The 13198-nt window shown below is 44.6% G+C and overlaps 1 pseudogene; it reads left to right on the top strand.

Moving 5' to 3' along the window:
• The first annotated feature begins 12273 nt into the window (after positions 1-12273).
• LOC110299373 lies at positions 12274-12801 on the top strand (annotated as a pseudogene).
• Positions 12802-13198: the final 397 nt, after the last annotated feature.

Genomic DNA, 13198 nt, shown 5'->3' with positions numbered 1-13198 from the left:
TGCTGAAGTCTCCTGTCTTCAAGGTTTTGCTTTGGTTTCCTTCAATGATGGATTATAGCTTATAAATTAAAATAGAACCTTTCTTCATCACAAATTGTTCTTGGTCAGTGTTTATCATAGAAACAGAGATGTAGAATAGATGGAGAGACAGAGCGAGATCTGGAGTGTGTGTGTGTGTGTGTGTGTGTGTGTGTAGTTTTGTTTTGCTTTTGTCCCATATCCACGATTCCTGGAATCCTAGTTCTAGATTCTGAAGAACCGGCCTGCTTCCATTTTAGGCTGAAATGCTCTCTTATAATAAAGACAAACCAGATTATGATTAAACCTCTGTTTCTCAAAGATCGTGTTATGCTCCACCTGTTACCTGAAACAAATAGTTCTGTACTGCATGTTCCAGGAATAGTAATCATGCCTTTGTTTCAAAAATTAGTAACCATCTTGCAATCCTACCTTTGTTTCAAATGATTGGTATGGCTACCTTGTTATGTCTACCTGTTTTTACTACCATGTTGTAATCCTGTCTTTATTATAGAAGGTCTTTATGACTAACTTGGCAATTTCTGCTCCTGTAACCCAGCCTATTTAGCCCACTAAATTCCCCACTTGGAAACCCCTGATCTCTGAACTACAAAGCCTTGTCTTCCTCACATCCAATGCTGACCTCTTGAACCCTGCTTTAAGGGAGAGGCAGGCTGCGTACATGAATAAAAAGCTTGCATTCACCCTATAGGTGGAACAACAATATGAACTAACCAGTACCCCGGAGCTCTTGTCTCTAGCTGCATATGTATCAAAAGATGGCCTAGTCGGCCATCACTGGAAAGAGAGGCCCATTGGACTTGCAAACTTTATATGCCCCAGTACAGGGGAACGCCAGGGCCAAAAAGTGGGAGTGGGTGGGTAGGGGAGTGTGTGTGGGGGGGTATAGGGGACTTTTGGGATAGCATTGGAAATGTAAATGAGGAAAAGACCTAATAATTTTTTTTTTTAAAAAGCTTGCATTCATTAACTTGGCCATGGTGATATGGATAGGTCCTTCTTCTGCTATCTTTGGGATTAACCATTCACTGCCCCGTTTATACATGGCCACATTGGCTAGAATGCAGGGATTCCTAGCAAAGAACTCTATTCAGCTACTTTCAACTGGCTCCATCAGGCATGTCCTTTTATAGCAATGTGGAAACAACAGATGGTCAGGCTTACTCTATCACTGTTTCCTCAGGACCTAAGCCATCTTTGCCTGTATCACTTCTACTCCTTGTAGGGATACATATTGGAAATATTTTCATTTTCCCCCTACTATAAAGAGCTAACAAAACCAGCATAAGAGTAACAACAAGCTGACTTGGTACTCAGCATCAACTGTGTATACAAGGGCAGCTGAGAAGAGGACACTGTGGCAGACTTCTTGAAGGGCAGCTCCTACTGCCATCCAGAAAGTCAGGCCTGGTGACGTCAGACCTGAGGATTTTTTTTTTTTCAGAAACTAGAAATTCAGACTACTATGTGAAATTTCTGTATTTTAAAGTGGTTCTCAATAATCTGATTTTTGCAAAACCAAGGTCATAGCTGAAGGGCTCTCTAACAAGCCAAACATGGCAAACATGGCACAGGTAGTTTGCCCTTTCCTCTTCCCTCTCCCTGGCTAAACTGTTAGATTATGTTTCCAAAGTTCAGCCCCAAGGTCTATTTCCTTATTGGTCTACTTCCTTATGCCTGACTAAGTCACCAAGGTCCAGCAATCAAAATGTATTATTTAGTTACATTGGCTAACCTGGGCAATTGGGATTTACTAACTCACCCTATCACAGACTTCCCCTTTCTCTCCTTAAAAACCCACTTCTGTGGGGATACCTACTCTTGTCTTTGTCCAATCCAGAGACAGTACCACCACTACAACCCTTAGTCCCCTGCTTGTCCCTCTGGGGTAATAAATCTCCTTTGTGCTGAGAAATTGATGTCTGCGTTTATTTAGATAACCATGTGCATTTAAGCCAAACTCCAATTGAATACTAGGTCTGGTCTTCTATGAATGCCAGTGTGTGACTGCTACAGCAAAATAAGGGGTGTTCCATGCCCCATATTGGCCTCTGTGGTGGGGACTACAAGCACAAGAAATCCTCAGCTCATTCCTGGAAACAAACTATGAAATTAAAGGGTGATGGATTACATCTGACACACGCTGAGTTTCCAGCTGTAAACACCAATACTTTGTCAAAATCCGTTTGTTACTTCTCCATCCCTCCATCACTCTCCCTAATGACAAAAATAATTAACATATTCATATAAAAGCAGAGAACGAGGAGAGCTTTAATTTATCCACCTATTTCAGGGTCATCCCTGTTATCAATATATGACAAGTTAATGGGTCTTAATTAAGAAAGCAGCAGTGAAGCAATTTAGGAAACTGAAGGATGATCATGAGGCCTGGCAGTGACGGCATGTTTTGTGCACTGTAGAAGATAACAGATTTGTTTCCCATGGAATCTCAGATCCATCATCCTGAAACCACCTGCTCCTGATGCTACAGACACATCGTCTTGTCTTTGCAAAAAGTGCCTGGGCTTGGTAGATGCTTCTAAAATGACAGCAGTATCGTGCTATGGGAACGAGGCAAGAGTATGGGAGAGCTAGATCCGGATTACAGGGTGTTTGCAGGCCTGATCATTGCAGGACATTGTTCACGACCCTGGAAGCATTCATAAGCCAAATGTCACGGCAGAAGCATACACCAGGGCCAGTCTTAACCTGTTGCCTTGTCTGCCCTCCCTACAAACCCAGTATATTTCTAAAGGCACGAAGTCAACACAAACTCTGAATCGTCAAACATCCTGTATCAGTTGCTTTTTCTTATTACTGTGACCCAATGCCTCTGAGGGTTCAGTCCATAGGTGAACATGGCAGGAACATCAAGACAGGAGGAGACTATGGCAGAGGAAACTAATAGCAGACATACAGAAAGGACATGTGCAGAAGCCATAACAGGAAGAGGCCAGGCATGACATACTCAGGGTCCTATTTTCTCTGACTGGGTACAAGACACTAAAGTTTTCCACCCTCTGCCAAAACACCATCACAATATGAAGAAAACATGTACAGCACATGAGCCTAGAGTGGAATATTTTACATTCAAACTGTGTCTTTGGTAAGGTTTTACTGCTGTGAACAGACACCATGACCAAGGCAACTCTTATAAGGACAACGTTTAATTGGGGCTGGCTTACAGGTTCAGTGGTTCAGTCTTTTATCATCAAGGCAGGAACATGGCAGCATCCAAGCAGGCACCGTGCAGGAGGAGCTGAGAGTTCTATATCTTCATCTGAAGGCTGCTAGGAGAATACTGGCTTCCAGGCAGCTAGGATGAAGGTCTTAAAGCCCACACCCACAATGACACACCTACTCCAACAAGGCCACACCTTCTAATAGTGCCACTCCCTGGGCCAAGCTCATTCAACAGGTGCCTCCCCAATTATTTAATGTCTCTCTTCCTGACTTACCTGGGCCCAGGCTTACATTTTCCCTACTCCCTTACCCTTCCATGTGTGTACCAAATCACCTCTGTAGATCCCAACCAGCACACGTCATGAAGGGATTTTTCTCATCACTGATCAAAGTCTCTTGTCCTCAGGTCACTACTATCTTAATCCATTTATCTCTGAAAGGACTAAAGAGTCCATTTCAGACATACTTTCTATTCCCTGGTCTTTTCTCTCATTGTTTTCAATACATCCCTGTCTCTTCCCTGGAATGTTACCTGTCTAGGCCACTGTAGAATGAGTCTAAAGCCATTTGGATCCCGTCTCTCCATTCATCTACGTGATGTCTACAACAGAAACTGAAAGCTGAAAAATCTGACAAAAACATCTTTTCTTCCATGTTTGGTTGATATCCCTTCACTGAAGGAAAATGAAGGAGGGGTGGGTCTGGGGATTAGGGCGGGCCTGAGAAGAGAAGGGGGAACTGCAGTTGGGGTGTAATATATGAAAAAAGAATAAAAATAAATAAATAAAAGCCCCCCCCCAAAGCAATGATTAATCTGGCATTCATCGAATGATGAATTCATTAATTAATGAATTATTGATTCACACAAAAATCTAGATTCATTGCTAGTCAGTGCCCATGCTCCCAGGTGGCAAACACTGGAACGATTAGTCCAGTCAGGAAATGTGTGTGGTTTACCAGGGGCCAAGTCTCTGCCACTCAAACAGTTATTCCAACTTTACTTGTTCTCTATAGTTATGTCTGGCTTTGGAGTTGGCAAGCCACAGTGAACTAGGGACCTGAGATTGAAAAGGGAAACTGGAAACATGTGACATAGAAAGATTTTTAAGCAAAATGTATAGGTAACTGACTCAGCAAAATATATAGGTGACTGACTCGGGACTGAACAGGTTCCTAATCAGCCTGACAAGTTCATCTAGAGAGAAGGGTCAGGACCAAAAGCAGAGGATTGAGGCGGATAGACTTCACAACTCTGAGTTTCACCATAAGAAACCAAGGAAAGAAGACATCACAGTGAGGAGTCAGAACTGGGCATTCTTTATACTTGATCTTTATACTTGAGCTTCAACTCAACGAGGCACCTTCAAAACCTCTATAATGCAGGAAAAAAAAAAGAATAAAGAAGAAGAGGTCATCTGTAGCCTTCTCTGCTGTGCATTGAGCATGATCATGTCTGTGCTTGAGCCCCTGGGGACCTTGAACCAAACAGGTCCCCAAAGTTTGCTCTTAAATATAGCCCAATCCTTACTCTGAGGCTAAGCAATCCTTGTAGCATAAACTATGGGCCAAAGAGTACCTTGTTCTCTGACCATTCAGAATGGCTCTGAGGGCTTGCAGCTGTGACTATAAAATCCCCACTGTCCAGCTGATCTGGCTTTGGGAACACGTGTGTTTAATCTCTGAGACACAGGCCTCTGTGGCTAGTGTAGCCTCAAGCTGTCTTCATAGGTAGCATCTAGCTATATGCATGGAAATAGAAATAAAATAAATGAGGGCCCAAATAAAATAGAGCCCTCTAGGGTGAGAGTCCTATGCCCCGAGCTCGTTATGGTGTGCCTTTCTTCTTGAGTTTCTTAGGACTCAGGTTGCCAAGGCTCAGAAGTAGAAGCCCAGAGTTGTCATTACACAGAGCAGCTGTGAGCCTGCCCAGATTTCAAAAGACAGAAAGACATTTACACATGATTTCCTGAGATCAGCCCAAGCCCTAGGCACCCACCCCTCCCAGAGCCCCTCAGTGGTCTGGCAAAGTATTAGACTAACAAGTGAAAATGGAGATTCAGAATTTTATTTCAAATTACAGCAAGACACGTTCCAAGTTGACATCACTGCTATAAAACCCACATCATTCCTCCAATCTTTGTCTTAGGTGCCCATTTTCACAAACCCTGCCTCTGTTCTCATTCAGTGGGATTTTAGATGGAGTTTTCTCTGCTCTAACACTTTGACCTTATACAAGATGCTCTGTAAAAATGGTTTAAACTTGTTTGTTTAATATCACCAAAAACCATCATCTGCAGTTTTCTTCCGAGTTAGTAATTTGATGCCCTCACTAAAAGAAATGGCAATAATTTGAAGTTCTCACAGAAAGATGCCTTGAGCCCTTCCAGGTATCAGGAAATGGTGGGGTCCTTCATTATGCTGAGCCCATGGTACTTATGTACCAGCGGCCGGGGACCCGTCACTGCCCATCCAAAGCGCAGATACAGCAGGTGTTGGTTATAATTGCCTCCAGACTCCCTGCCATGGTCAGTTGAAAGTCAAACCCATAAACACTGCCTGACTACAATAAAATTGGAGTGCACAGACAGTTTTGCATCATTGCCTGGTGAAGATATACTGACTGGGTAGATGAAATGAGGCGAACGCACGAGGAAGGGACGTTGCTGGAATAACAACGAACTGTCAGTAAATGTTGCTTTTTCTTTTTTTTAATCTTTCTTTCCTTTTTTTTTTTAAGCTGATGTATTTTCATTTGAAGACCAAAGAGGGGGCAAGCTGCGAGGAAGGTATCTTTCCACTCACAGAGGCATCTCTTATTACTTTGATCTTTCTGAGAGAACGCCAGTGGAAGCCGTGCTTTAGTGCTTTGTTTTTTAGGTTGTTTTTACCAGAACCCTAACTGTGGTTATTTCCTCAGCTTCTGTAGGTCAGTTCCATGCTTTAAAGGCCCAGAGGCAAGCACACACGAAGTATCCATTTTTTAACTTGGAAAGATGGTCGGTCATATTCTCCCCAGGTCCTTGGATGAGCTGAACAGGTACCATCATTCCTAACAAATCTTATGAACTCCCAGGAGAGACACTGACGCCAAATGACCACCAATCACCACCACAGTATAAACAGAGAATAGCCATGGTAATGGCAAGATAATATTTAAACATAATTTGTACCAGGCCTAATCCAAAGCTGTTTGAACATGGTAAACCATTATTCTCCTGAACAACTTCAAGGATAGATGCCTTACAGATGAGAAGTCTATGGAACAGAAAGGCCAAGTCATTAGCCCAAAGTCACACAGCAGAGGTTAGAATGGAGGCAGAGCCTGTGCTGTTAGTCACAGTGTTGCTTTGCCTGTACTATACGCTATAGCTTCCAGGAGGAACCCAGCAGGCAAAAGACTGTCAGGCGTAAGATGATGTTGCATTATGGAGACTATGGCTAATAGACAGGCATGTGCTTGGACTTGAGGAAGCAACTGTACTCTAGTCAGATCTGGTGTCATCATCTTCCTTAACACACAGTAAATTGAATGTTCTGTGAAGTTAGCAACTTAGTCAAAAGTCACAATGTGTACCAAACCAAACCCAGCCGGGCTTGTTTTGTGGGAAGCTAGTTTTATCACCATCAACATCAAAAACTCAATTCCCTCCTGAAAGGACCAGGACTCCTAAGACCAAGTTCTCAGTGCAAGAGAGATTTATTTGCCACAGAAGGACTGAGGGCAGGGAATAAGAGACAAAGACAAGAGACAGAGGAAGAGGAAGAAGGTGAAGAGACCAGGGAGAGGGGGCAGGAATATTTTTCCCAAAGTGGAACAGGACAAAGGACTGCCTCTGGAGAGAGAGAAGACAGACATGGCCCATAGGTAAATGGTGGTTTATAAAGGTAGAAGGAGAAACCCTGTGTTAGGATAGGGTGTTTAATTTTAATTGAGCGTGTTAATTAGGATGGCCAAAGGGGGCTTTTGATCGCTGAACATCAATACCTTCATAGCTGGGTCCTGGTAGTCAGCCTCAGGAGGAGGAAGGAGTCAAGTGAGGGAATAGACCTTGGTGGCTAGCTTTAGGAATGTAATCTAATGGTATTTTAGCACGGCAGAGGGAATGGGGGAGAAGGGCTAGGCCTGCCAGAGCTATGCTTGCTGTATTCGAGCTGGCCAGAGTCCCTTGACCTCCTACCTCTCTGGGGACAGAAGTGTCAGTCATTGCTATAGCCCACAAAAAGTGTCACTTAATGCCTGCTGCACAGTGGGGGTTTCATCTATCCAGAGAAGATTCCCCCCACAAGCTTCCTCCCTTCATTTTCAGAGACAAGATCTCCCTCTGTAACCCAGGCTGAGCTTAAACTCTCTACTACCCTACTCTACACAGGGCTGACGTTGTAGGTATGCCCACCAGACCCAGCTGGGGCTTCAACAGAGGGTTTATTGGTATGTCTTTGCTGGGCAGAGAGGTGGATGGTTTACATCCCCCCACCCCTCTTCCCAAGTACCTATAACCTATGCCTATCGGTCATGTCAGTGAGGGGAAAAGGGCCATGCTCACTGCTCAGGACAGGACACTCTATACAAGGCTGTGACCAGAAGAGGGAATGTGGGTGCAAGGGGACAGGACTGCTCAGAGTGAAACAAGATAGGCCTTTCTCTCTTCTCTTCTCTTCTCTTCTCTTCTCTTCTCTTCTCTTCTCTTCTCTTCTCTCCTCTCCTCTCCCTCTCTCTCTCTTCCTTTCTTTCTTTCCTTCTCTCTCTTTCTTTCTTTCTTTCTTTCTTCCTTTCTGTTTTTCTGTCTTTCTCTCCCCGCCCCCCCCCCCAAGAGTATCAGGGCCACTTACAGGTACCATTGTTTTAAGTAAGTATCAAGAAGGGATAAAAGAGGTGCTTTCACTTTGGTTTGTATATCACCTAAGTTCACACTCTCCCAGAGGCTCTTCAGCTGAGCAGGAAGATCATTTAAGTGTCTTCTATCTGGCCTCTGTCTTAGAGCTCAGCCCCTCTAATGTGGTGCATACTCCAATTTGAATTATCCTAACTTATGATACAGTACCTGCAATTTTTATGACCAACATTGCTAGGGTAAGGGAAATAATTCCCCCAAGATCATGGGCTTCTTGCATTCTGTGAGCAAAGCCCCAAAGGCAGGTGAACAGAGAGACACAGGTATGATCAACAGAAGCAAAAAAGCACAGAAGCTAAAGATTGTTCACTGGGGCTAAGAGGGATATGAGCATCATATCTACACACTTAGAGCCATGTTCATGGTGCACTCTCAAGCCAGCCACAATCTGACTTCTACGGAGAAGCAGAAATTACTCTCCATCAGACTCTACTAAGGACTAACAAAATCAGGAATGGAGGGACTTGTGTCTTTTTCATGAGTGTGTAACCTGATTAAACATGATTCTGTTAAAATCGGGGAGAGCTTGGCCAGGTGCACACCTTTGCTCCCAGCACTCGGAAGGCAGAGGCAGATGGAGCTCTGTGACGTCTAGGCCAGCCTCACCTACATATCGAGTACCAGAACCATCATGGCTACCCAGAGAAGATAACGATGATGATGATGATGATGATGATGATGATAAAGATAAGGTGGTTGAGAACTTAAGGAAATGGACAGGTCCAAGTTAATATCCCTGTTTATCTCAGTGGAAGAGCATAGCCTCCCTGAATCATTACTTTTCTATCTTTACCTTATATTTACATTTTGCAGTACTAGAAATATAGGCCCGAGGTTGTATTGCTATACTACTTCCTCGTCGTTAGAATGTGAAGAAGAAATGACTGACGGGTGCCAAAATGTAACAGGTGCTTCATAGTCTCAGCAGTCACTGTAAAGATGCTTAGGGAAATTGACTACCTGGCAATCTTTGATAAAGGAAACTGTCTGTCCCCAGTAACTCCCGGTGGCAGATATGTGAGCACAGAAAATATATAACCCAGATCCCCTAGTGCATTAAAATGGCATTATCCAGACAAGAAGCTCACTCATTTAGAGGATGTCTCTGAGCTTGTTAGAGGGAGGGAGCCCATTGGCCTCTAGTGTGCATTTATTCCTACCCCTACACTTCCATGGATTCCTACCCCTAGTCTTCGGTCATTCAATCCCTAGCCCTCATAGACGTAGTAATGGAAGCATGATACAGTCATTGATCCTGAGTTGCATGGCTCAGTTACAAGCTTGGTCCCTTACATAAAAACTTCTTAATATCTCTAAGACTGGCAGTAACACCTGCTTGGAGTTCTCAAACATCTAATTGAGCATAAAGGAACAATCAAAGTATAAAGCCCTTTTAAAGTTTAACATCTCACAAATGGGAGCTTATTATAGATTCTTTTACTATTTGTAAATAGCACTTGTGTTAGGTCAGTTAGCTTCCCAATAGCTGTACTGGAAGCTCAGTAGTGGACCTCCTCACAGCAGGAGAGAGATCTTATACAGGGCTGAGTGTGACTGTAAAACGCTATGCCTGGCTTATCCCACCTCTCAGTCGCCCCCAGGTGATTAATAAAGTGCCTGACTAAGTTTTTCCTTCCATTAGAGAGCCGCTACCAGGTCAAACCTATCACATCATTTATGCCTGTGGAGTAATAGGGTTTAGCACACAAGACAAGGCATGCCTGTCTTATTCCCAGCACCTTTTAGCAAGCAAGCCCCCATTCTGTTTCTGACCAGTTTCTAACATCACAAAACTACACAAGGTTACTCTTGTCTCTGCAAATTACACTGCAACCCTGTGACAGGGTGTGAGCTTATGGACTCTGGATGATAGGATGTGAGACTCTGTAGAAACACTTGGCTACAGGTCCAGACAGAACCCCCCAACAAAGACAATCAACCCACTCCTTACAACACCCCTCCTCAACACACACTTGGAAGTAACTAGAAGCAAGCAGATCTGTAAGGTTCCCTGCTAAGTGAAGATCTCAGCTTCTTGCATCCTGAGAGTGTCAAGGCAACTGACAAGGAAGAAACCATCCCTCTGCCCTCGCCTCCAAGGGCTCTGGGAAAGCAGAGCTTAGTAACAATGACCTGCAGGCACGGTCCTCTGCAGGCCATTGTTGCTAAACTCCGAGGTAGCAAGAAGTGCTCCCCACCCATCTCATCTAAATACATGGAAAAGAATGACATCTTATTTCTTATCTTTTCTGCTCAGTTGTTGCTGAGCAGAGCACCTGATAGCAACAGTAGGCTTTAGACACTGCACAGGCAGGCAGTAGCATCCCAGACCACTCCTCTGTGCATGCATGTGCACAGTCATACCACAGGCTCATTTTTGGTAAACGTGTTACAGCTAGAGCCATCTGGGAAAACAGAGCTCAGTTGAGAAAACTGAAGGCAAGTGTGTGAGGGGGGCATTTTCTTGACTGATGTAAGAAAGCCCACCATGGTGCCACCCCTGGGCAGATGGTCCTGACTTGTATAAGAACATAGGCTAAGCAAGCCAGTAAGCAGCATTTCTCTATGGCCTCTGCTTCAGTTCCTTCCTCTAGGTTCCTCCCCTGGGTTCCTGCTCCAACTTCCTTCATAATGAACTATAAACTAGGAGCTGAAATAATTCCTCCCTTCCCTCTCCAAGTTGCTTTCAGTCATGGTGTTTATCCTAGCAGTGAAAACCTAACCGAGACAAGGAACCCTGCAGCTTTGCTTCAGTCCTGCAGTTAGAACATGAGGGATAATAACAAGCGACTAGAGACAGGAACCTTTTATGTCCTCCCTCCAACTCATTAAACACTCGTTCTTTTTTTTATTCTGACTTTCCAAACTCTAATGATAAAAGCAGCCATCGCTGTGTGTGTTCAAGATACACTTCCGAGTACGTTATGAAAAATGATCACTAGCTGACATCTCTGTTACTAGCTCTTGTCTATGGTGAGGTAAGAGCCTAAAAGAACATAAGTAATTTGGACAGGTTCGTGCAATAAATGAGGAAGCCTGTATCTGAACCCTTGCCGTCACTTCTTGGGGGGCAGGAATGATTACGGGGTCTGCCAGGTACTCTACTTATCCATTCCCACCACCATGATGCCCACACAAGGCACTGAGCAATGACACCATGATGTCCTGCCCACACAAGGCACTGAGCAATGATGGATAAGAGGAAGCCAACAAAACTGTCACAAGGGTAACAAAGACAAGCGTGCCAAAGGAGAGCATCACCAAAAGTCCTAGTTCCAGTGACCAGCTTCCTGGTCTAACTTCTAAAGTCTCCGCAGCCTCCCAGAGCAGCTCCACCAGCAGCAGACCAAACATGGAGCCCAGGAGCCCTTCACAGCTGAGCTGTGGCAGGAGTCTCTGCAGACACCGCTACAGGCTTTCTTACAATAAGGAAAACACAACTACCTGTACCTCTAGCTCCAAGGTATCTGGTACCCTCTCCTAGCCTTCTTCCATACAGATAATAAAAAACAAAATAAATTGTTGTTGTTAGGATTACAGGCTATTCTAGGGTTACGTGTGAAATGTTCAAAAATCCAAAATTTCTGGGTCTAGTGGAGCAGGTCTAAGGCAGAAGGATTCTAAGTTCAAGGCAAACTTGGGTTGTACAGCAAGACTCGGTCTCCAGTAAAACTAATAGTCCAAAAGTTGATTTCTTGTTCATGGGACTGGCAAGACTGTTCTACAGGGGAACTCTCCACGCAGGACTCTATGTCCCTGCACACTGTGTTCCTATCATACCTATCCCTGGTCACCACAGTTGAAAAGCTGAGACATCCAAGTCGTGAATCTGGGTGTAAATGCTTTGAAATGTCTGCCTGGCACCCCTTGGTCAAGACTGTCACATGGAAACTACTTCAGCCATGTGTGACCTGTTTCAGTTACCCTTTCCCACCTGCTCATAACTCACATTAAGAAACTGGTGCTGGAGAGCAGTGCCTTGGAGGTCCCGTGAATCTTGCTTCAACAGTGTTTGGACTGAACAGACCCAGGACTCCCTTTTTGTTAGCTTCCAGCCACCTCACAGTCTCTCCAGTCGCAGCCCCCGGGACCATCTCCTTGCCGCCTTCGGACCAGTCTGCACTGTCTCTTCGTGGTTAGCGCATACACCGGATCAGCCATGACCTCTCAGATTCATCAGAATTATTCCACCAAAGTAGAAACTGCCCTGTTACCTGGTCAACTCGCACCTGCAGGCTTCCTACACCTACCGCTCTAGGCTATGATTTTGATTGGGATGACATGGCTCTGGAAGGTGTAGGCCACTTCTTTAAATTGGCAGAGAAGCATCAAGGGCACCGAGTGTCTCCTCAAGTTTCAGAATGAACTCGGGAGCCTCACACTCTTCCAGGGTATACAGAAGCCATCTCAAGACAAGTGGGGTAAACCCCAGGAGACCATGGAAACTGCCTTAGCCCTGGAGAAGAACCTGAACCAGGCCTTCTTGGATATGCATGCCCTGGGTTCTGCCAGCACAGACCCTCATCTCTGTGACTTCTTGGAAAGCCACTTCCTGGATAAAGAGGTGAAGCTCATCAAGAAGATGGACAACCACCTGACCAATCTCCGTAGGCTGGCGGGGCCACAACCAGCGCAGGCAGGTGTGCTCCAACTATCTCTGTGTGTCTTTGAGCGCCTCACTCTCTAGGAGGCCTCCTCACCTTCCAAGGGGCTCCCTCCTCTGCTCTGCAGCAGCCAATCACAAGACCTCTACCTGAATGAATCTCTAAAGGCACTAGGCAGCTTTGTAACTGCCCCGAGCCTCTCCTAAGTCTTGGACCAAGTAAAAATAAAACTTTTTGAACAGGATAAATAAATAAATAAATAAATACACAAATAAGAAAGAAAGAGAGAGAGAGAGAGAGAGAGAGAGAGAGAGAGGAAGGAAGGAAGGAAGGAAGGAAGGAAGGAAGGAAGGAAGGAAGAAAGCTGCCTTTTCAAAACTCTAATGACACTTAATTTGGTATGCTTTAATCTACTGAGACCATACCTCTTGCAATCACATTATGCTATCTTCTGTAATCTTGTTACTCTGACATTAAATT

This window comes from Mus caroli, chromosome 7 (assembly GCF_900094665.2).
Source record: "Mus caroli chromosome 7, CAROLI_EIJ_v1.1, whole genome shotgun sequence".
NCBI classification, from domain to species: Eukaryota; Metazoa; Chordata; class Mammalia; order Rodentia; family Muridae; genus Mus; species Mus caroli.
Note: the sequence above shows the minus strand (reverse complement) of the source record. Positions and strands in the feature narration are given on the sequence as shown.